This window comes from Lissotriton vulgaris, chromosome 2_1 (genome assembly GCF_964263255.1).
Source record: "Lissotriton vulgaris chromosome 2_1, aLisVul1.2, whole genome shotgun sequence".
NCBI lineage: Eukaryota > Metazoa > Chordata > Amphibia > Caudata > Salamandridae > Lissotriton > Lissotriton vulgaris.
The window spans coordinates 1,226,524,145-1,226,549,848 of record NC_141687.1 but is presented as its reverse complement, the minus strand read 5'-3'; the positions used below and the strand labels follow the sequence as shown (position 1 = coordinate 1,226,549,848).

The following is a 25,704-nucleotide window of genomic DNA, read 5'->3' as shown; positions in this document are numbered from 1 at the left end:
CACAATAAAACTCCAGGCACTGATTGTCTCCCAATAGAATTTTACCTCGCATACATTGACCTCTTGGCTCCCAAACTCGTACAATTATGTAATGATGCCAAGAGTCTTGACAAACTCCCTGTCCCCACAAGGGAAGCAATCATCATCCCTCTGCTAAAGCCGGGCAAGCAGGCGTGGGATAAAACTGCGTACCGCCCCTTATCCATGCTCAATCTCGATTATAAACGACTAAGTAAAATCTTAGTTTCCCGTTTGCTCCCTCGCATGACCACCTTTATACATAAAGACCAATCGGATTTATCCCCACTAGAGACACAGCGCTCAATATCCGAAGGCTCATGCTCATCCTGGAAGCGGACACCTACCATGGGGATGCTGCCACGATATTTGCAGCAGACATAGAAAAAGCCTTCGACAGTCTGGAGTGGGCTTTTCTATTTCATATGATGCAGAAAACGGGGCTAGGGCCTGGCTTTGTGAACTGGACGGCTATTTTATATACTGACTCCACTGCCAGAATCAAAACTGGGGGGCTAATCTCCGAAGCTTGCAGGGTGGGGCGGGGTATGAGACAGGGTTGTCCCCTCTCCCAATTATTATTTGCGCTGGCGATGGAGCCCTGAGCCGCACATGCCAGATCAGGGCAGGCATACCAGGGGCTCGCCTTAAATGGACAGGTTCATCATATTGCATTATATACGGACGACCTTTTGCTTTTCCTCGATGACTCGGGAACTGAACTCTTGGGGGCGAAAAACCTACTCCACGCTCTCAGCAGAGTAGCAGGATTTAAGGGGAACTGGTCAAAATCTTGCCTGTTCCCGGCGCGTGGGAATAGGGTAGGCCTGCAGCACACAGAGGGGGTGAACTGGGAAGACAGATGTCTGCCCTATCTGGACACACATATTTACCACAAACAAGAGGACATTCTTGAGGGTAATATTTGGAAGACCATCAGTGGGACAAAAGCCAACTTCGAATTCTGGGGATCCCTGCTGCTGCCAGTAGCTGGGCTTGTGGCCCTTCTAAAAAATTATAACCCTCCCGAGGCTCTTATATTACTTTGGGACCCTACCAATCTGGATTCCGGCAACGTATTTCAAGCAGCTTCGTTCAATGGTCACATCCTTCCTTTGGGGCAAGGGCAGACGCAGGGTGGCGCTCAGTACACTCATGAGACCAAGAGCAGAAGGTGTCCCTGGGAGTTCCAGACTAAGAGACCTATTATTTGGCAGCACAATTTCAATGGCTTACGCAGTGGGTAGCGAGGGCCACTAGGGGAGATGATGAGTGCAGGGACGATTTCGGGCCCCTTTTATTACTGTCCCGCATTGTACTAAGGCTCCCGGTTAACACCGAGACCCTCACGCTGGAACTCACCAGGGCACGAAAATGCTGGCACATATATTTGCGTAGAGCCTCTATTAAATACCCCTACAAGTCGGAAATACCATTGATAATGTGCAGGGCCCTGCCACATGGTGGCAATTGACAGAGATTGGAAACTTGGGTGGAACAAGGGCTGACTACCATAGGGGACCTATATGAGGAGGGTGCCATGATCCCGTTCAATGACCTGCAATCCCGGTAGGACCTACCCGGGGGTGATTTCCTGCAGTACAGGTCCCCCTCACTGCGGCTATCAGGAAGCACCTGGGTAGGGGACTTACAGAACCAGCACCTTACATGGGCTGCCAATATGTAGTGTTGGCAGCATAGCACATGAGGTGAGACACTTCAATTCTGATCTCTTCTCTATAAGAAGCAAAACTCTCTTTAACCCTTCCTTTTGTCTGAGGGCCTATGCCTTCTGGAGAATTGAAGAGGGCACTCAGACCTAAGTTATAAAATACCTTTTTACGTAAGCCATCCATGGAATGGCAGTCATGTTATCTAGGTTCAAACAGTCTCTCAAAACGTCCCTAGAGGAACAGGCCGATGTGTGCTCCATAATTTTACCCATAATTATAAAGGGGCTACCCCGATAAAATCTTCCAAGAATCCCATCCTTAATTCTGCTGTGTGATAAAACTTGGGGAAGATTTCTGTATTTCTAAAAGTCTACATTAAAAATTATTTCCTAGCTCTAACTTTCTTGGGACTGTATAACCCCACACTCCTGCCCGAAAGAAGTCAAGAGATAGGCACTTACTTTTATAAAGTTGAATCATCTTCCTGATCGGTTTGTGCCCCAGTTTTTTTTAGCAAACCTCAAGATTCTTCACCAGCTAACCTTATCTGTTGCGATCTCTGGCTAATTAAACTTTCCCAGGACCCATTGGTATTAATCAAGAGGCCTAGATAGTTAAAAGTGGATACCTTTTCTATTGGAGTCCCTCCAATATTAAAATGCTTGGTCTTTGTACTTTTGGACCACGGGTCATTATAAAAGTTTGCTGATGATTTACCTTAAGATTTAAATCACTAATAAAATTGTTAAAACCCTTAAACAGATTTTGTAGACCATTTTCAGTAAAACCAGGACAACTGCATCATCCGCGTACAAAATAACCGGCACTACATGAGAGCCAATTTGCGAGATGTCTTTGCTACAAGCCCCTAAAAAAGTATCAAGGGAGTTAATAAAGAATAAAAACAAAAATGGAGCCAGGCTACATTCCTGCCTCACTCCTCTGTTCACCCTTATAGGTTTCAAGATATCCTCCTAACAGTGTATAACACACTTTAATGGTTGTGTCACAGTGCATACACTTAATCCGGTCCAGCAAGGAAGAATCCACACCCGCGTGTTCAATTAAAATCCACAATTTCTTCCTGTCACCTAGGTCAAAGGCACAGGAGAGGTCCATAAATGTCATATGGAGGGCACCTCTCCTGGCCTTTACCTACTTCCCCCAAATAAGATTGAAATTGGGGGCTTGTTCTGCCGTCCCTAAACTGGGGCGAAAAACGTATTGAAAAGGTGAGAAAAAGGAATACTCTGCCCTATCCTCCAGTTGTTCCAATACAACTTACCCCAGAATCCTGGCTGTACTACCTATTAATGAAATTGGGCGGTAATAATCTGGCAAATTCTGATCACCTTTTTTCAAAATTGGAATAATTATAGCCTCACTCCAGGACTCAATTAAATTACTCCTCACTGCTGCCCTCGAGATATTAGTGAAAAGAGGGGACAAAAAGTCAATATCATAATAAAAAAGATCTATTCAGAACACATCAGGGCCTGGAGCCTTACCACTTGCTGTGGTCTGGATTTCTGCAGGAACAGAGCGAAGATTTATAAGATCAACAAGCCAGTCCTTCTTTATTAACAGAGGTTCGGACCTCATAACTTCATTGTGGGCGATTCTCTCTTGATCTGGGTTTGAAACTGTAGAAAAATTATTAAACCAGTCTTATTCAAGGATGTTCATCTCAATACCATTATGGTGATTATCCGTAAAAAAAAGACCAGTTATTAACCTCCCAGAATAATCTATTGTTTCTCAAGTTGACCACATTTTCAGTGTGGCTCACTGGTTAGAGGCGGCAGACCCGAGAGCAGAGGATGGCCCGGGACCAGGGTTCGATTCCCGGCGCGGCAGGTTTCTGGACCAGGGTCAGCGGACTCGATAATTCTCTCGCCTCGGTGCCCACTCTGATCAGCGATCACACTCGGCAACTCTGGGCATTAGCTTGCCTCATCTTCACTAACGGCCCCACCAGACCGCCGGGGATGCCTGGTCTCACCCTGGAGATACCCATTAAGGGACCATCTCTCAGGGAAGCCAGGAAGGGTTTCGCAGCGGTCGAAGCGCCTTGGGACCCCTCCGGGTAAGTAGTGCGCTATATAAATGCCTATACATTTACATTTACATTTACATGTCATCCCAAGCCTTGGTTCCAATCTCCAGCCTCCTCTTTTCTAGGGTTAGCCTATAATTTGTCCTGGCTACCCTAATGTCCTCTAAATTTCGGGGAACGTTATTAGTAGTTTGTTTTAATACTTTAAGGTTTGCTGTACAGTTAGAACTAAACCAAGGGATAGCCGGTTGTTCTTTTGGTGTCTTGGTTATATATAGTTCAGATGCCAAAAATGTACAGATTTTTGTAAAACCCTCCAGAATTTGATCTGGGGCCATATCCAAGGAGAGACAGCTAGCAATATCATTAAAATCCTCACTAGTCAGGACATGGCCTTTAGAATGTGCTGGTTGAGTGACATGCTATACCATCTTGTGAGTGTCAATGTTTTTGTGTCTTGTTCATGCTTAAGTTACCTGGGAGACTGAAGTCACAGAGGAGAGTGGTGAGTATGGATCACATAGATGAGGTGTTAAGGTGGTCTGATAACTTGTCTGTGAAATCTCTTTTGTCTGGGGGGCGTGTACCTGAGGTGGAAGAGGGTGGAATGAGTTGCAGAGAGGGAGGTGGTATAGGAGGAGCTCCATGTCGTTTATTGTTGCTCGCTTTTCAAGGGTGCAGAACCAGGAGGAATTCTTGATGACGGCAAAGCCTCCTCCCTTCTGATAAGCACAGTTTGCATGCTGGATGCTAAAGTTTGTGGAAAGAAGGGTGGTGAGGATGTGTCAGGATTTGGGGGTAAGTCAAGTTCTTATGATGAAGAGTGTAAAAAAGGTTTTGAAATGTGATGAGGTCCGTGATGATCAGAGTGTGGATTACTGCGGAGTGCATGTTAATGAGCATGATTTGAAAAAGGTGTTTGGTTGTTTTAGGATGTTTGGTGGTTAGGAGGAGCTGTATAATGTTGAGTTGATGTGTGGCGAGGATGTGACGCGAGTGAAAAAATAAAGGAAGCCAATTGTATCTAGGTATAAGCCAAACAGCTCTTCAAAGAGGCAGGAGTTCTTGCAAGTGTGGGTTCACAGTCATTCATCAAAGAAATACACTGCTGCTCTCTTTTGGGCAATTATATTATTTAGAAGCATCGAAAGAGTGATGGGCAATGTTGGGGTACCTGGTGTTGATGATTGTACAGGCTGCATCCTACACAGAACTGATTGTCGAACACAAGAAGGCATTAGCACGATTCTACTGGTTTCAGAGGAGTCACAGAGTTTAAAGGACCCAGAGTAGGAACAGCTGGTGTAATCATGGAGTGACATAAAGCAGCTTCCGAAGCCGAAGGAACATGAAGAGCTGCTCTTGTGGCTGTATCAGAGGTCCTAAATTTAGAAGAAACATCATCAAACATTTGCCTTGCTTAAGGCTCCCATCTGTCTTAGATCAAAAGAAGAATAAGGAACGCCGATCTGTTTTTTTGTATTATAGCTTTGTTAATACAGAGATCGAGTCTTGGAATAAAGTCACTGTTCCAAAGACAGGGAGCAGTGATGGCAGCAGCAACATCTGGTCAGGGAGTCATTTCTGAGGACTGCATTAGTATAGCACTACATACGGCTGCTGAGCCTGCAAAAACGCCCCACTTTTCATCATTTCCTGGGTGCTCTTTAGAAGGTGTGTTGTTGAAAGAGCTGGAAGTGGAAATACCTATATGGGAGATGTTGGTTGAGGTATGTGAGGTTCAAAGACATATATAGCTCATAGTGCAGAGTGAGTCACAGAATTGTTGCAGGATGTTTCAGATTTGTTACAGCGTTTAGCAAGCAGTGGTATTTGCAGGTCTGCCCTACTTTGGCTCAAGTCTTTTCTATCTGATCACTATCTGACTGTCCATCTTCCATAACTTACGTCTTCTGTCAAGCTCTTGAGACGGGGATTACCGCAAGGCCCTGCCCTCAGTCCCACGCTGCTTAATGTCTATAAGGCACCTTTGGCAAATATCCTCCAACCATTTGGCTTGAAGGTGGTATCGTATGCTGACACACATCTCTTGCTCTGTTATTTTGGAGGTTGATAGTGAATTACAGAATTCTTTTCAATCCTGCCTGGTGAAAGTGGACAACTGGGTAAAGAGCAGCTGTTTAAAACTACATTCAGACAAAACCGAAGTAGTGCTCTCCCGATGCTCTCTTTCGATTTGGTCTAGTGCATGGTGGCATTCAGAATTTGAGTCTCCTTCCACTCCAGTGGGGTAAACAAGGAACCTGGGCATTACATTTAATAAGGATATTTCCTTTATTTTGCAGGTGAGGGCAGTCTCAGGATTCAGCTTCGCTCATCTAAAAAAGCTTTAAAAACTTTCTTAAACTAGTTTCTGAATTCACTAGGGAAACCATTGTACATTCTTTTATTATCTCCCGTTTGAACTATACCAATGTTTTATATCTTGGTTTTCCCAGTCAATTTAGTTGGTCGCCTCCGAATGATCCAAAATGCAGCCACAAGGCTTCTTCTGAAACTTCCCAGACAGGAATCCATCTTGCCACACTTGAGGAATCTCCATTGCTTTCCGGAGAGTCAAAGCATGCAGTTCAAAAGCCTTCTGATAACTTTCAGAGCTTTTCAAAATAGAGGTCCTATGTATCGGAAGGATAGATTTTGAGCATTTCATCCCGCTAGATCTTTGAGATCTTATAGTCAATTGTTGTTGCTAGTTCCCAAAGTATGAAATGTCCATTTTGGTGGTCAGTCCTTTTCTTATTGAGCTCACAAACTACGGAATGCCTTTCCATAAAAAATCTGAACTTCTCCCAATGAACAGATTTTCCAAAAGAAACTGAAAACGTAGTTATTCCAGTCTTAGTAGTGGTCCGTCATTTCTCTCCTTCCAGTTATTAGTTAATGCGGGGACATCTGTTTGACAACTGTGTGCTTTATAAATGGTTCATTTAATCATTCATTTAAAGTGTGAGGGAGTAGGTGCTGCTTCTGATACGCAAGTACCAATGTGTGGAGGTTTTAGTATGGATCTATTGTCTACGATACAGGGAACTGCAGTGCCTTCCAGAATTCGAGGTTATTGATAATTCTGCTTTTACAAGCAGGGATTGAATAACTGAGGTTGGTTTTCTGGAGAGGAGGAGGATACACCGGTTTGAGACACTTTGGTTTTCTGGAGAGGAGGAGGTTCCACCGGTTTGAGACCTTTATAAACAGAGGTTCTGCCAATAGTAGAGCACCTTGATTTGATTGAAGAGAACTGGTTTGGCGAAACAGCTGCAATTTTTGTTGAAGGAATACTGGTCCAGTTCTGTGAATTACTTACTGGTCTATGCTCACTGCCTTAAAGGTAATCCTTCTAACTACTGGGAGCCAGTGTAGGCAGAAAAGGTTAGGTGTAATGTGTGTGTATGCATTGGTTGGTTCAGAAGAGTCTGTAGGCTGCTCCTTTATGAATTCTCTGTTAATTCCACAGTACTTACTTGTACAACTAATTTTTCTCAGAATTTCAAAGACATAAAAAAACACTGGATTGAGGTTAAAGTAGATAATAAGAATCTGGTGCTTGTAACACAGCATACTGAAAAGCAGGCACATGGTTCTTTACAAATATGAGAGTCAATGGCCATAATAATAATAATAATATAACACTCAGTATGACTTTCATTCAAGTAGTCGGAGTTAGCAGAAGTTTCAAAATCTTCAGGTGCTTTTGTGGGCAAACATCGACCTCACAAATGAGTTTTTCAAGACAAATACATTTATTCATGCCTCAGACCCAACCATTTAAGGTTGGGCAACTGGGTGTTCAGTTTTGGGCAAATGTTTCTCTCTACTAATACTAGTCCGAGGTTGACTAGGGCCTTGTGATAGAGATTTCATTCAATGCTGTCCACTATGCAATACTGCAAGTTTGGGAGGGGGCTGACTTTTCCAGTCTAGGACTTCTGAAAGAGGTTCCAAGATGTCTCCCCAAAATATTTGAATAACTGGGCATTCTCAAAACATATGAAAGAAAGTACCCTCTTCATATTTGAACCTGAGGCATGTTGGGGAAGATTCCCTATCCAAGGGAACCCTGCCTTAGAGTAATAGATTCTGTGTAAGTATTTAAATTGTGCAAGACAATAGCAGTACGAAATAGACAAGGCCAACATGTCAGGGGTAAGTAAGAGCATCACTCACTCCAGTCCTCATCTATCATACACCCTACATCTGCTTCCAACTCTTGTTGTAATTTGGGGAGGGTGCCAGTCAAATTTATAATGAGAGATCACTACAGCCAAGAAATTATCTTATCCGCAAGACCTGTGACCTTAGCTTCCAACAGGTTGAAGTCAGTGATGTAACCCGCATCTTTCTGGTAAGGAGTGTTGGCACGTCCCAATCGGAGAGAGTAAAAGAAATAGAGATTTATGGAGTTTTTAGTTATTTTGAAATTCTATAAATAACAGAATTTAGAAGTAGGACATAACATTTTTTATTTGAAATATCCCAGAAATGGCCATCCATCAAAGCCTAGGAGGAACAAGACCTCTGTCCGACATGAGCCAACCCAAAATAGAATTTTGACCATCAGTTTATTTTGCCACTGGATCACACATAATGAAATGTACCTGTAGCCAAAGGCCAGTATAGTAGGAAGTGGTATCTGAGGAAGCACAAGTTACCCATAAGGATAGCGTAAGAATGAGTGGTCTTCCCAAAAATTACCAATCAGTTGCAAATGCAGGTTCGTTCTGAGGAGCACTCATTACTGAATGGTGTGAAGCTCAATATTAAGTGATGTATCATGCCTAGACAGCCTTCACATGCTAGCTTGTAACACTTAGCCAAGGATATTCGCAGGATGCCACCCCAACCCTCCCCCAGAACAATTTGGAATAATGCCTTGATTCTATGGAAGAAAGAAGACTAGATGTGTTGGGGTTCATTTTATATTGCATAGAGCATTTTGGATAGAGCGTATACATTTTTATTCGATTTTCTTCAAGTTACAATAGCATTAAATAGGATTATCTTGTCACGTTTTGTTTACATGCACATCTTCATTCCATTTCAAACCTCCCTCCTCCCCTTCCCTCTCTCCACCCCCCTGAGACTAACATGTACAGTGCAGGTTGAATACATACCATAATATTATTCATATATTTCCACATTAGAGCTTGATAAATACTAGCATAGCGTTGTTGTGTATAGGACAAAACGAGGGCCCTCCCTCATCAACTACCATACTTCCATCTGCCCCCCATGTCAGGGCGCCACGCAGATCTAAGGGGGCAACTCATCTGGTGGAGTTAGCAACTCTGTTAGCATTGCAGCCAAAGCTCGCAGGTTGTCCTCTAATTTCTCATCCCTAAGCGACTTGCTCAAGTGGCTGCTCGCAGCAGTCGTCCATTCAGCCATATCTCTCAACCAATCTGCCTCGCCTCTTTTGGCGCAATCGGTGACAACCACTGCTACGTTTTGCCAGCACCAGCCTAAAAACAAGAAATTTCCGAAATGGGATGTGTCCTAAAAAGCAGGGGCCCACCTCCTTCCTTAGGTATTGCCCATCCGTAGCTGTATTCAGCTTTGTCAGTACTGACTGCCAATAGTCATCTATGTTTGGGCACCCCCAGAGTATGTGTAGGAATTATGCCATTTGCAATGGGGGCACTCCACTGAGTATTCTGGGTTTATGGCACGTAGTTTATTGGGGGAAGGTATACATGGTGTATCACGTTATACTGCAGCAATTTTAACTGTACATTAGTGGAAGTGGTTTTCACTCCTTCATGGATCCCCTTCCATGCTTTTGACGTCAGAAGTATCTCTACGGTGGCATGCCATTTATGTTGTACAAAGGGTTCAGCCAGGGGAGTGTCCTCTCTCAGAACCGTATAGATATGCAAAATCAGCCTCTTGCCCCCCCCCCCCCCCCCCACGACACACCAAATAGGGTTCCCAGGGTATGGGAGACCGGTGGGGCATCCAGGAATGATGGCCATATCCCACGTGATGTAGCCGCTATTTTAGTAAATTGTAAGAATTGGGCTGGTCCAAGTTGGAACGTATCAATGGCTTCTGCCATGGTAACAAACCTATTATTAGGGTAGAGGTCGCCTAGAGTAGAACAGCAGCCCTCCCGCAATTTTTGTAGGGACATGGTTCATTCAATGAGTTTAAATGGACGCAGTGCCCAGATGTCCATATCGGGTGCATAGGGAGCCCTCTTCAAAACTACCTTTACTGCCCGTTTCCATACCCAGCATACCAGTCTCACCGGGTATGGTAATGTTGTCTGGGCCCTTGCTCCCATCATTAATATTTCCAGCAGTGTGTCCCTTCCATAGGTGCCATTCAGTAGTCTGTGCTCCCAGTTGTCTTGATCGTCCATCCAGTGAACTGCATGCTGTAATTGTGCAGCTAGGCAATAACGTTCCAAACAGGTCACTTCCAGGCCGCCTGTGTGCCAAGTACGCTTGAATGTGCTCAGCCCAGCTCTCTTTCTACTGGCAACCCACAACAACTCAACGATCACTCTGTCTAGTTCCCGAAAGAAACTCATGTGCACCTCAAATAAGGTTCCCTGGAAAATGTACAAACAACGAGGAACTACTATAATTTTTACTAAAGCAACCTTCCCCATCAGGGAGAGGCCAGTGTATTCCAAAATGTTATTTGAGGCTTTAGATATCAATCACTCTTACTATATTTGCAGCCCTGAATTCCTTAGCCCAGTGCGTTACCCGAATCCCCAGATACTTTACCATTTCAGTTTCCCACAGGAGCTCGAGCTGTGGCAAATCCGCAACCTGTCTACCCGCTAGCACACCTAAAGCAAACATCTTTGATTTAGTATGGTTCACATGCAGCCCAGTGAGTGCACCAAATTCAGAAAGTACAGCCAGCATGATGGGAACTGAGTATGCTGGGCTCCGCAGATAAACCAATGCGTCGTCGACATATAGGGAGATCATGCGTGCAGTCTCTCCTATTGTAATGCCTCCCGCAATCTGCAAGCCAGGGGCTCCATTGCCAAAGCAAATAGCAGGGGTGAAAGCGGGCAACCCTGACGGGTCCCCCGGCCCAATGCAAAACTCTGCAACACATTACCTTCCGCTCTCACCCTAGCTGTGGGGGCCCCATAAAGCAGCTGCACGCACCTTATATAGGTCTTACCTATGACTACCTCGTTTAGCACTGCCCATAGGAACATTTTGGATAGAGTTGAGCAGCAGCTCCTCGATGATACCAACACGACCCAGGATAGGCAACAGAAACTTCTCTCTCTCTCTCTTTCTCCCCTACATCGTTAATTCACAACTGAGGTGCTACAAGTGCCAAATACACCACCAGTTATCTGAAAACCTCAAATTCTACTGTCAATTCTGGACACCTAGCTATGGTGTCTGAGGATTAACTTTGTCCAGTTGGCTCTTAGCCTAGTTAGTCACCTAAAGAGGTCAAGGATTTTTTTGAATTGTGAGCTGGCTTTTTGAGGGCGATCTAACTACATCAAAAAAATCATTAAAAGAGAGAAAACACAGTCCACCAACCCTGCTGCGTAACAGAATCAGTTCTCAACAGCACTGCAAGGGATTCAACAGCTAAGACAAATAGCAGAAGAGAAAGAGCATAGCCTTATTGATTCCCCCTCTAGATGGGGAAGGAGTTAAACAAGACCTGTATCCTAGCCTTAACACAGGTATATAAAAGACAGGTATAAATTAGAAACTAGGTGGCCAAAACCAATGCAATCAAGAACTGAAAACAAATAATCCTATCCAATAGCACTGAATGGTTTCTCAAAGTACACAATTAGAAGAAAGTTTCAAGAGGAACTAGAAGTGTTCTAGTGTGAACCCACTGGGTAAAAGGTCTTGTATGGGGAGGGTTGAAATACGGTCTTTGCCACTTTATCTACCAATATTGTGTTTTCCAGACTCTGTCTGTTGCAAAGAGTCTCCCTTAAGATACTCTACAGTTCTCTCTGCGACAGTGGTGTATCGCAATCGTATAGTACCACATGGTAGGAGGCAAAGGCGTCAGCTATTAGTTGCATTGCTGTCAGAGAGTTTGGAGGGATCTTCTAGCTTGCTAATCCAGTAGCGTAACTTTCCAGTTTTGTCTCCATATTCATAAATGTGCCTTGTGTCAAGAACTAAATGTTCTCGGACTCTTCCATCAATTGTTGTCACAATATAATCTGTGCTCCTCCCATAAACAGGGGCAGTATATGGTCCCCAGAACGTCATGGTCATGCACATGTGCCTCAAGAAGTGCTACTACTCCGCAGTGTTCTCCTTTCAGCTGGGAAATGTACCCCATAGTTTGTTCACTGGCTTCAAAGCTTCTCAAAGTGTTACAGATGAATCAACTGATCCAAAATTAAATTAAAAGTAAGAAAAAGTTTCTTTAGTTAAATGTGCCTTTAAGGGCTCACTTGGAAAGTCACCAATTGTTAAGTATCCATTTGATGTTTCCAAATGATTGATGGACACAAAGGCAAGCAGAACAGGAGAGTGGTCTGAAATGCCACAAGGCTAAATTTCAATTTCGAAAGCTATCGGAATTAGTGGAGCAAATAAATTGTCTAATCTGGAAAACAGAATAGCAAGTATGCCCATATTTTGACACAAAGTGGGTACCAAATGTCTGATACACCCAAGGAGATGGCAAAGCTAGATAAGGGGGTGTAGCATGTTGGACAATTAATCTGGTAGAGAACAGATGAAGGTCCCAGTCCATGGTCCAATTACAGTCTCCAGCAACTAGTAGAACGATGGGACTGTCGGACATCTAGTAAAAGAAAAGGTTAGGAAAGACAAAAAAGAAGGGTGATACAGGATGCGAAGCATAAACATTTAAGCAAGTAAAGGGGTGGTATTTGAGAGACTCCGAGACCATTATGCATCTGCCAAGAGTGTCCTGCAAGACCCGCTGGAGAAGTGAGTTCCTGCATTGTAGAATAGAATAGCCAATCCACAGGAACACTGGGCAAAGTGAGAGTATAATATATTTGTGAACCAATGTCAACCTACAAAAGGACATTGAGATCCCAGTGAGTTTCCGGAACAAAATGCATGTCGGGTAGTTTTATTTCATTCCTTTCAAAACAGACCTTTTCTTGGTCATATTATTTACAACATTGACATTCCGGGATTGAGTCTGCAGAGCTGGAAAGTCAGAGGCAGTTTGTTCAGTGGTCTTCAGTCAGAGTATGGGATGAGAGGTGAAACCTCAACATAATAAGCATGGGATAAACCCTTGAAATGTGTCAATGTGTCAGCACCTGATGTAAACTAATTTAAAAAAGAGAAAATAACTTAAAACTAAGAACAGAATAACCCTGCTACTCTTCATGTCCAACATGAAGTATTGTCGTTTATCGCTGATGCATAATATGAAGCCCCACTGAAAATGAGGAGCATCAATACTAATTACCGATCAATTGAGAACCTCCAACCAACAAAACAAGTACCAGTCAGAAACGTAGAGGGATTAGGCAAAGTGAACTGCGTCTAGCTAGGTGTTTACGTTTGGTAGGCATGTCGTAGGTTTAGGATATGGGAAGAGCTTCAGTGAGAGAAGTGAATACCATATAATTTCAGCAACCTGGACGCAAGGAGTAGAGAGTTGGGACCCAAAGCTCTGTTGGTACAATCAGGGAGCACGTCGGGGTAACTTCCATTGAGTATTTGGGGTCTCACCAAGGACGAGAGGGGTAATCCTTCTGGAGAAGGGTTAAAATAGATGACTTGTAGCCAGAAAGTGAACTAATACTCCGCAAATTGATGCTTCTGGGCACAGTTGAAGGTTGGGTCTCTTCTACCCATGCACGGGTTGTATCTAGAGTGTCAAAGAACAAAGATTTACCCTGATGAAATACTTTTAAGTTTGGCGGGGTGCATGAGCACGTAGAGGAGATTCATTGTTCAGAGCTTCTGCTTTTTGTCCTTGAAAGATCTCTTGCGCTGAAACAAGTGTGGTGTAGTATGGGATCACCATTAGGCTGTACGGGTGTTGGGGGGCGTGGCTTGAACGTCGAGGGTAATGGCGGCGTGAGCCCGGAGCTCCGCGCCCATTTCCCACGATTATCCTGCCTAACAACGCAAGGAGCCCAGTGAAGCCCCGGAGAAGAAGTGGTCTGAACGCGGGGGCTCGGGAGCGTGTGAGGAGCCGCCGACGGGGCTGATCTCCCGAGTGCAGCCGCCGCGGTTTGAGATCGCCAGACCCGAAGCGGAGGAGAGTCCAAAATGGCGGCCGCGAGAAAAGGCTGATTGCGCCTCGGCTGACCCGGCCGATCATCGGAGACCGGCGCTGCGGCTGGGTACTGCCGCCGACTGCGGATTGCCAAGCGGTGCCCCCCGGGAGCTGGGAGGATTCACAAGAGCCCCACCTGTGGCTTTAAAGAGCGGCCGGCCTGATATGAGCGGAGAGGCCCGGGCGGCTGCGCAGACTGGAGGGAGCCGCCCGAGTGTGCCAGCGATCGACGCAGTAACGGACGTCGGACCGGCGCCCTTTCCCCCCCAGAGACAAACGGTTAGCGGAGACGCCAGGCCCTGCATAGCTGCAGAGGGGGGGCTGGCGAGGGCGGCAGGCGACCCGGTGAGACCCGAGCAACTCCCAGCGCCGAGCGAACGCTAGAGGAGAGAAGACCGGGCCGACAGCTGGGGCTCCAGCCATTATACGCCACAAGGAGCGACATTGGCTGGCCCTGGGATTGCGGGGGTGCCCAGAATTCACGCCGGAACAGCTGGCTGAGGCCGATCTGCCCGAGCCGGGCGGCCCACGGAGGACGGGGAGCAGCACCTGACCGTTGGCGATCGGGGGACGGGAGAAACAGGCGCGAACCCCCCGATAACCCCGGATCTAGGCAGCGGGGTTCACAACTGCAACTGCAGTGAGCATGCGGCGGAGCCTCGCCGTCTGCTGGGGGTGCCTGCGAAACGGCAGGAAGTCTGTGGGGAAGCCGGACTCTGGACAGAGACTTGTAGCGAAATACTGTGAAACATGGGAAAACCGAGAGGCAAACAGGAGGGAACGGCGGCCTCGGAGGCAGCAGAGGATGACTCTGGCGAGCCCACTGACCTGCAGCGGCTGCAGGTTCGCATCCTGGAGGCCATAACGACCACGCGGGAAACGCTGCACAATGACATTGCGCAGGTGGTGTCGGGGCTTGGCCTACTCCGAGCAGACCATGATAAGTTGAAAGACAGGGTGAAAGAGGCTGAGATCGCCCTGAAGGACCTGGCTTCCGCTCCTAAAACTCTGGAGAGCAAACTCACGGATGCCCTAACCCGAATCCAGATCTTGGAAAGACGAGCTGAGGATGCAGAAAATAGAAGTGGACGCAGCAACGTGCGAATAGTAGGTGTTCCGGAAAAAGAAGAAGGGAACGACATGGAGTCCTTTCTCTATAATTGGCTTAAGACTGTGGTAGCACCAGAGGGCCTGTGGCCCTTCTTCACCTTGGAGAGAGCACACCGAGTTCCGTCCGGACCGCCTAAACCTGGACTGCCACCGAGGCCAATTGTAGCCAAGCTGCTGCATTATAAGGACAGGGATCTGCTGCTGCAAAGAGTCCGGGACGCTGGCCCATTTCAAATTGCGAATAATAAAGTCACGCTGTTTCCTGACTTCACATTTGAAACGCAAAGACTGCGAGCCTCCTTCTTAACGCTTAAAAAGGAGCTGCAACCGAGGGATCTCATACTCCTTGCTATTCCCGGCCAGACTCCGGATAGTGGTGGATGACAAAACGCTGTTCTTCAGCTCGGCAGCGGACGCTTGGGACTGGTGGGAAACATACAAGGCGGGAACAGACAGTGCCAAGGTCCGGGAGGAACGGGAAAAAGAACGGGAGCGAGCACCGGCGGGCCTGCGGAAATTGCAGAGACTGCACAAACGGAGACATGGAGCAAGAAAACCGACTGCCTCACAAACCGAGGCTGAGCGCAAGGCGGCGCTGCAAACGGTGGAAAAGATGGCACGAGCGGGGGACTCCCAGTCCAAACGGGACACGGACACAGAGACGCATGCTTCGGCCTCGGGTTCGGAATCGGACCTGTCAGGGATCCATGATGCCAAAGGCCCATCGGTGACGCCGCAGACATCGGAAGAGATCCTGAACATTTGACTTGCATCTAGAGGGTAAAGGGAGGGGCACCGGAGGGGACTCCCCCGACTAGCAGGTATGCTGAACCGGGGCTGGGAGCTGGGCTAGCAGCTAGGCACTGTTATGGGGGACCGGAGGAGGGGTGCGGGGTTGGGCCACGTGGCTCCCTTCTAGGCAAGGCCACGCTCCATAAGCCCTTAAGGCACCCAAGGTTACGGCCGTGTATTAGTAACCTGGGTTGGTCAGGTGAGGGAGTTTGGATGCGGACTGATATCTCGATATTGGGGCCTGTTCTGGGGGGGGGGTTGTACAGTTGGGGACTGTTGGTCTTTCTTGAAGTCGCCGACCCCGGAACGATTAGGGGCTGGACAGTTGGGAGCTCAAGTTTGGTTTTGGGGAGGGACCATCATCCGCAGGGGAATGACAATGGAGGGAAGGCAATGCTTTGGTCTACGGGACAATGGCTAATGTGAACGTATTGAAATGCATAACCTGGAACGTGCGGGGTCTACACACGATGCAGCGCAGACAAAAAGTGCACGCTTATCTATTGAGGAGAGGGATACACATAGCGCTTCTACAGGAAACACACATCACGCAGCAGGAAGGGGTGGCACTACAGAGGAGATGGAGGGGGCAGATCTTTCATACTTGTTACTCAGCATACGCCAGGGTAGCCCTGATATGGATCAGAGCGGGAACACCTTTCCAACCGACACGGCAGCTGATAGACCCGGAGGGGAGGTATGTAGTGGTGGAGGGCAAGCTGAGGGGCAGAGACATTGTCCTTTGTAGTGTGTATGCCCCGAATATAGAACAATTGGCTTTTTATGCAGGACTGTCGGGGACACTGGCGCGTTTCCTAGCGGGCCCGATTCTTCTGGGAGGGGACTTTAATTCCATAGCGGACGTGAATTTGGATAGATCTCACCCGCCCCTGAGGGACTCCCCTGTGCACCGAATCACCAAGGGTAGACAGGAGTAGCAGGAGAGCTGGGGGCTGACTGATGCATGGAGGGCGCAACATACCGCTGATTGAGATTACTCATTCTTTTCCGGGTTACATGATCTCCACGTCAGACTAGATGCGATTTTATGCTCGCAGGGCGTGCTGCCGGCCGTCACTTGGTCTGAGTACTTAACAAGAACAATCTCGGACCACAATCCGCTCCTGATTCATTTAGCCTGGGTAAATGAGACACCCAGGGTACCGACGTGGAAACTCAGGCCGGAAACTCTGGAGGACCCACCTTTTGGAGCGGCCCTGGAGGAGGGCATGATCCAATATTTCACTGACAATGAGAGGTCCACAACCTCTAGGGCAACGGAATGGGATGCCTTTAAGGTGGTGGTGAGGGGACAATGTATAACAAAGTACGTGGGCACGAGGAGGGTGTTGCTAGCGGATCTGGATAGAGCAGACACTAAATTGCGAGAGGCAGAGAAGGAACAACCTGGCCGCCCGGAGCTCCAGGAGACAGTCAGCTCGGCTAGAGAAGCGGTGGCGGTCGAGGTAGAGCGGCTTCGAGCTTTCGACCATCGGGCATATGCGATCTCATGTGGATGGGGATAAGACAGGCACCCTACTGGCGTGGCTTGCAAACCCCTCGAAACGCTGCTCCCCCATTTTTCACATCGCAGATGAGGAGGGCCGTATATCCTACACCCAGTCGGCCATAGTGGATGGCTTCCAAAAATATTACGAGGGCCTATATAGAAGTGACCAGGGCGACCGGGTGGATGAGGCAGCGACCTTCCTTGATGGCCTTACCCTGCCGCGGCTTGATGAGGAGAAAGCAAAGGAATTGGGGAGAGACATTGACTTGGGGGAGATTAGAGGAGCTATCAAGAAAATGGCCCGTAATGAGACGCCGGGGATAGATGGGCTGCCCATTGAATTTTATAGCAAGTATATGGACATCTTGGCGCCGCGCCTCTTATCCGTTTACAAGGAGGCCGGGGCTGCAGGCCAACTGCCTCAGTCAATGCGAGAAGCGATAGTGATACCAATCCTGAAACCCGGTAGGGAGAGTAGCAGCCCCGCGTCTTACAGACTGCTCTCCATGCTAACTGCTGACTATAAAATCTTGAGCTCTATACTGGCAGCGGGGCTCGTACAACACATGCCTAACTTGATCCATGAAGATCAGAACGGCTTTATCCCTGCCCGAAACACGACTCTCAATATTAGACGGCTCATCCGCCTCATGGAAGACTCGCAGGAGGGAGACAGAACCCCACTAGTCCTCTCGGTTGACATCGAAAAGGCGTTCAATAGTCTAGAATGGGACTATCTATACACGGTCATGGAACGCTTCAGTTTAGGTGCAGGTTATATCCGATGGACGCGGGTTCTTTACGCAGCGGCAGTGGCGAGAGTGAGGGTTGGGACCTTGGTATCCCACCAGTACCCGGTGGAGTGAGGCACCCGGCAGGGTTGCTCCCTGTCCCCCCTCCTGTTCGCGCTAGCGATCGAGCCGCTGGCGGCGGAGGCCCGAGCGTGGCGATATTTTGCAGGTGTGCAAGCCAGGGATGGGCAGCAGTTTATCTCACTGTACGCCGACGACCTCCTGCTGTTTCTTGAAAATGACGCAGCAGAGCTAGACGGCGCAGAAGGGCTGCTAGGACGATTTGGTAAGCTCTCAGGGCTGAAGGTTAATTGGACCAAGACGAGCCTATTCCCGATGCGGGAGGGCACCGCCCGGCCTGACCACTGACCAACGCTTACTTGGGAACCGACTTGTCTCCAATACCTTGGAGTTCATATTTATCACTCAGCTGCGGCCCTGTTCGAGGGCAACGTAGGGAGATGCGCGCGAGGGCTGAAGGGCAGTATGGCCTTCTGGGCCACGCTTCCGCTCTCTATTGCTGGTCGGATAGCCCTCTTGAAGATGGTGGCGTTGCCGCGGTTGTTATATTACTTCCGCACACTTCCGATCTGGATTCCCAGCTCCTTTTTCCGACAACTCAGATCCCAATTATCCGCATTCCTGTGGGGAGGGGGTAGATGTAGGGTGGCATTGGCAACGCTCACCCGCCCGAAAGAGGAGGGGGGACTAGCAGTCCCGGACTACGAGCTCTACTATCTCGCTGCCCAACTGCAGATCTTCACGCAGGAGGTGGCACGAGTTTATCGAGGTCCGGAGGACGGAAGGCTGCGAGGCACGCCACGGCATGTACTGGCCTATATTGCCTTGAGACAGAAAATTGCTGTTCGGGACTTGACCCTTGAGCAGAGCACATTTCGGCAGTGCTGGAACCGGGCGCAGCGGCGAGCGGGGGTACGACACCCATATGCCCCGGAAATGCCGCTGGGCATGCTGACAGCGCTGCCGCACGGGGCGACTGGTCGCGCTTGCAGCAATGGGAGGAGGCGGGGATACAGGTAATAGGAGATCTTTTTGAAAACGGGGAGCTCCTCCCGTTTCCAGCCCTTCAGGAGGTACCTCCTTCACGCAGCGGTAATAAGAGCAATACAGAAGCACTGGGGAATGGGACTGGCGGAACCTGAAACGTCTATGGCTTGCCAATACACCATGATGGCAGCGGGAACATTCAAGGCGGTGACTTGCTTGTATAACAGGATGCTTCGTGAACATTTGCCACCCCTCGAGACGCTAAAGGCCAAGTGGGAAACTGATCTGGGCAAGGACATACCGGACACGACGTGGGCACAGCTCGTACGCCGGGCTCGTAACAGCACGAGGAAAGCGAGATTTCAAATCATCCACTATTATATATTGCACAGGGCATACATGACCCCCGGGAGGATTAAGAGGTATTTTGGCGTGACAGACGCGGCGTGCCCCCGCTGTACTGCAGAGGGTGCCAAGCTTGTGCATATGTTATGGTCTTGCCCGGCCCTCCGGGACTACTGGCAGGACGTGGGAGAGACCCTGAATGAGGTGACGGAACGGACCGTCGAATTCGACCCAGCGGCGTGTCTCCTACATTGGTTCCCACATACCCCCAAAAACAAACTCTCAAGCAAATTTATTGATATGGGTTTGATGGTAGCCAAACGGGAGATAACCAGAAACTGGAAGGCAAAAACGGGCCCAACTCATAGGCGGTGGTACAACGAATTTTTGAAATTGGGCGGTTTGTGATAGTACACATAGGTACCAGATTGCGCGTAGGACCACTAATACCAGGGCGTTGGAACTGGCAACGGCCTGGGAGATGCTGGTGCAGGCCCTCAGGGACAGCGGGATGGTAGACGAGATAGAGGCCCTTAGCGCGGACAGGAGCAGCAACTTAAACTAATCAAGAGGGGGCAGAGCCAGTAGACACAGGAGAATTGCGATTAGGCCTAGACGCAAACACCAAGTGACCTTTTGGGCGGATGATGGGGGGGGGGGGTTCCACAAGTAAAAGGGGGGGGTTAGGTGGGAGGTTCTGTAGGCCAATTAGGAGAGGGATTAAAAGTAGCCACACACCCACTACTGCGGAACGTTACTCCTGTAGTACTGACACCAAGCATGGGAGAGCTGAGAAATTGCTGCCGCCCGGCCTCCGGGATGTGGGCTTGCAGGCTGTGTAAACTGGGATGAGTAATAACGTGAAACAGCACCCTGAATAATACTGTATATGCATCAGCATTGGCCTGAGCAATGTGTGACTACAATAAATATTACTTAAAAAAAAAAATTAGGCTGTACGGGTGTTAATGAACCAAATCCAACCCATGCATTACATCACTATTTTGGTAATTCAGCATCTAGGCAATCGCTGGCCTTGGTAACACTCCCGGGAAGGTTTCAGAGTGAGTGCCCAGCAAGCTTTTTCTCTATAAAGTATGAAGATTGATTTTCTGCTAGGGCTATGGACCTCGGGAATTGAGTTGTTTGACTGTGTCTGTGAAGTCTGAGATCAAACGTTCGGCTTCAGTGACAACCAACTGCTTTGTGGAGATCCTTGTGTAAGAAAGTTATATCAAGATCTACTTCTACCATCTTTGCTACTATGCCAGAACGAGACAACTGAATTACCTGGGGAATGATCTCAGTGGATGAGACAGGGTCAGTTTGTTCAGTGACAGAGGCAGTAGAAGTGAAGTTAGTTTCAGATATCAATGCAGAAGAGATCTTGCTGATCGCAAATTCATCTAAGTTCCCGTGATGATGATTGGGACCTATTTGATCCTTTACCATAATTTGAGAATCAGTGGGGGTCAAGATCTCATGTTAGATTGGGCCACTGACAAGGAGTGTTACGGAAACGAGAGACATTGGGAGTAACGTCAAAAACAGTAAGGTATAGCTGCTCATACTAGAGTTGATGAAGAAGGGAGTGGTAGAACAAAGCTGGTATGTATCCCTGGCCCCTTAATAAACCACCTGAGCACAACAAAATGAAAAAGGCCACAGATTCTAGCCCATTTGGATAAAAAGATTATTTCAGTTGGAGGCACATGTTAATGTCTTTATCGAGCCCTAATGAGATTTGCTGAATGGAAGATGCTTTGGTTCACTTTATAGTTGACCAGGCCCTAATGCAGTTGCCTATATAGAGGAATAGCATTTCCCTTGGGGGGGGGGGGGGGGGGGGGGGGGGGGGGTCTGGTCATGACCAGACAATGAGCGAGGTGCTTCCCTTGGGCTGAAAGATAAGAAGCTGCGCTATTTATTAGTAGCCTATACGTATATTTTAAATGCGGCCGGTCTGGCGGGACAGGACAGCTGGCAATCCCTAGGATTAAGAAAGCGAGAATGGGTGGTCGCTCATTTCGCCTCCTAGCTGCGCAAAGCTGGAGAAAACTCCCGCTTGGTCTAAGGATGGAACAATCAGAAACCAGATTTAGGAGTCTTCTCAAAACTCATTTGTTCTCTCAATAGCCCCTAGTATGAGAGCGGACCGGTGGGTTCTCTCTGCTATTATGTACCAGACTCTTCTCCACAGCGCGGGGACACGCCGGAAGGCGTAACCAGGCGCTCTATAAACTCCTTTATCATTATTATTTATTATTTCTGGTCTTCAGCTCATGCTCCCCTGGGCAGAGCAGTGTGGGTAAACTGAACATGGCCAGGCCGCTCGGTTCAGCCAGCAAGGGAAGAAGAAATGTAGGTGAGGGCAGTCTCCACCAGGTCACACAAATCAAGCAACCTATCGTCAGCAGTTCACCTGCCTTACAGGGGCCTCCATCTCCTCTTTGGGCATGATCACAGCAAGGTGATCCTGCAGATGATGAAAGGGACAGTGGAACGAAGGCCGTGTTTCATCTCACCTGTTGATGCTGGATTCAGAGACACTAGTGTCAGGCCTTTGCAATCGTTCAACACACCGACTCCAGGACACATCAGAGCTCTGTTACAAAGTGGAAGGAACAAGCAGGTGGGGCGAACCTCCATGAGGTAAGTAGCTAATGGAATGCTGTAACATACAGCAGACTGTATCTGGTGTCCATTTAGAGAACATTATAAGGGATGTTTGGGCACGTGGACTGAGCTCCTATTGAAAGTGTCCACCATGATAGCCTGCCTGGCCACGCCTCACTTCCACAGTATTTAATGGTCAGAGAGAAATGAGCAGAAAGATTATTCCTTCTTGTGCTTACATTTCCACTTTAATAGGGCAGGTTGGCGTTCAAATGGAGTCCGCAGACTTCTAGGAGGAAATATATACTTAAATGTCTTTTTCTGCTATTACAGGGCCATCTTCCAATGGAGATTCTTATGTGTTTTTTAAACTCCATTACAAGATGGCCACTTTACATACATGTGAATGTACTGAGGCTATCTAGCAGTGGAATAAAATAAACTCAATTGCAAGATGGTTCTTCGTGTTTTACCTGCACGTCTACATTACTGATTGATACAACAAATAAAGAGGATAACTATAACAAAAACATACCCTCTATATTGTCAGTTCATTCTTCCTACCCCCCCACGGCTCCCTTCCTAGTGGAGTATAGATTCGTAATTTCTCTCTTTTTAGAGCTGGGAATAGGGGGACATGGGGTCGAGCTATAATGAAGAAAGAGGGAACGTATACATAATAATGGGGTAAAATGCATAACTTGGAGTGTATGAGGCAACAACATATCTTTTGACTTCAATAATAGTTATTATTTTATTTTGAGATAGGCTACTATTAAAGACAGTTACAGTTCAGTAAGGATGTCAAGGCTAGGATTATACACTCTGTACATAATTGGGTTGCTGTCACAAAGAGAATTCCCTGAGGACAGCATAATCAGATCTCACCGCAGGGCAGCGCCTGCCTAGAAATTCAGAAGATTAGGCGTGGTGAGCTGACCTTCGCTGCATGCCACACCTTTCAGCAGTAAAGTGCCTATTTCTGCTAACCGCTTATAATACAAAGTCTTTGATGTCCTCCCTGGGGCTGTGTCTCTGTCTACTGGGAGTCTCCTTGTTGCCCGTAGCAGCAGAGAAGGAGGTTTTCAGTTTCATGATAATCAGCACTACACAGCCGGTGAAGAAAGAGTCAATGGCAACTGCAGGGACACCATGCAGGCGAGTGCAGTAGCTACAGAAAAGAAAGGTCACGGCTCACCTTGAGCTCAATGGCCTTGAGAACAGAGCACCTTGCAGTAGAGGGTGCCCTTTTTAAGCAAAGTTCTGCTGCGTTCTAATGATTTAGAAGAAGGTTATCTTAAAATGGGAGAAGGCTTTGCGTCTCGAAACAGTGGGAAGATCACTGGTTGAGTGTTCTGAGAAACGAAATCCAATATATGTACATAAACCCATGGTAACCTACTTAGGATGATCAGCACCGTCCAAGGAAGTTAGTGCAGCATGGGCCACCTGTGGACTACCATATCACATGAATGCCATAGCCATCGAAAGGTAGATGGAGTCCCTGATCTAGGTAGTCAGTTGCATTACCCTCATACCAAGGTATCTGGTTTCTACAAGTCTATTGCACTACACCCATGCTGCTGCCACTGACCCAATCACTGGAGACTCATCTGCACTTTTCTGTTTCAGATTTCAAATTGGCATCACTTTACTTCATCACCTGAGTCATGCCCCTCAAATGTGTCACAAACACCTCTGCCGGTTTAGTGCACAAGAACTTGTTCTAACCCAAACACCTGTAAACCTGCTTTCTGTGTGTATATCCAGCAATTTACACTCATACCCCCATCTTTTGGAGATACAGATCCTAAAACATGCTCATTTTGTATACTTTCCTTTTTAAATCTAGCCTGCTTAAAGCAAAGTTGCTAATTTGCTAAATCGGTTCACCACAAAGCAGCATCAAAGTGAAATATAGCTACATTTGAAACACACTCTCTTTTGGTTGCTAAGATAGCCATAAAATAGGGAAATGGTGGCAATATATGCCTCTCAGGGTTGTCATTCTGCATGAGGGCATAATAGGATAGAAATGCAAAAAGATTGCACGGAACCAGATCAGCTACTAGCAACGCAAAATTTGCAACACCCAGTTTCAGTAGCTCGTTGTAAAGAAGGCGAGGCTTCTACGTTGCCTCATATACGGAATTTACATTCTGTCGTGGCGGAGTTGACCCACTGAAAGCACAGGAGATTAAAAAAATTGTCTTTTTGAACCCTCGTAATTGATCCACAGTTTGCTCAGGAATTTAACCAGACATCAGATCGATTGCATTTAATAACATTTTAAAACAATAAAAAATTAATATTGTAATAGATCACCATGCAAAGTTTTATCACTATTTACCTGAGTCAAATATCTGCCAGCGATTGTTGTTTAAAGGTATACGAAGCAATTGTCAAGCACCTCTCAGCACTTTGGACTGTGGAGAGTTAACTGCCCTTCAACCTACTTATTAACTAGATCATAAGACGCCATAACACAAGTAAAACATTAGCTGCATGCCTATTCATGAACAATTGTCTCCTGGCTGGGAGCTCTGAAGGGAACAATGGCCAAAATACCAAGCTTGCCACGCAGGACTTCGCACTCTACTTGCGCGATGAAGAACAGGGCTAGAGATTTGTGCGGCTGATGTTAGTTGCAAGAGACTCCTCTGCAAACCCATAATACAGCCAGCCACAGACCACAAAGGTTTACTTGGCACAGTCCTTTCCTGCTCAGACTCCATTCATGTGAACAGGCTGGCAGAGCCCGGCAAAGGCCAGGGGTAGTTTTAGTAAGCTCGTTCCCACTGTATTCCATAACAGCACCCTCAAGGGCAGCCTGGGACCCAACTGATTGCACCAAGGGTTGGGATTAATAAGGATAACTTTTACCAATGTCCATTAAAAAGAAAGTGGAAAGCGGCGCTAGGGGACCAAGAAGGCGGGCACACTTGACCAACCAGATCAATGGTTTCAATAGGTTACACGTTTGTTTAAATTACATTAAATTCTGGTGCCACAAAAGCACTAATAGGTTACACGTTTGTTTAAATTACATTAAATTCTGGTGCCACAAAAGCACTAATGCCCATGCACACCGGAAGTGGAATGCACAACTTATCAGGTGTGTGCACAGCCTGCACAAACAAACTTGGTGGCAGGCATACAGACAGAAACCCGAGAGACGGTCATTGTATCGATTTACAAAGCACTGGTGCACACCCCTCATGCATGTTAATAAGGTGTGAAACATGGCTCAACAGAGGGCATTCAATATCTTGTTGGCTTGATAAAAATGTTAATAGAGCTTCAACTCAATGAGGTGCATATAAACAACAAAAAGCATTTGCAATGCAATAATGTCTAGCATTTATAAGAGTTTGAGCTATTGGTATTGTAAATGGCAATGCCTTTTATGTATGTGTTACAGATAAATACAAATTATTATTAAATAAAAGGCATTGTCATTTACAATGCAATAGCTTAAACTCTCGCAAATAAGAGACCTATTGCATTGCAAATGCGTTCGGCACCCGTGCTATAATT

At 47.2% G+C, this 25,704-nt stretch overlaps 1 protein-coding gene across 2 annotated transcripts in view; it reads right to left on the bottom strand.

Annotated features, from left to right (window-relative positions):
• GLB1L2 (galactosidase beta 1 like 2) overlaps nt 1-25,704 on the bottom strand; it is a 1,156,973-nt gene that overhangs the window by 1,035,099 nt on the left and 96,170 nt on the right. The window contains exon 1 of one of the 2 annotated variants that reach the window (XM_086956947.1): nt 24,518-24,613. The exons of the other annotated variant lie outside the window; for it this stretch is intronic. The gene's annotated coding sequence lies outside the window, so the exon portion shown is untranslated. Of the gene's footprint in view, nt 1-24,517; nt 24,614-25,704 lie in introns of those variants that run through there. 2 annotated transcript variants of the gene reach the window in all.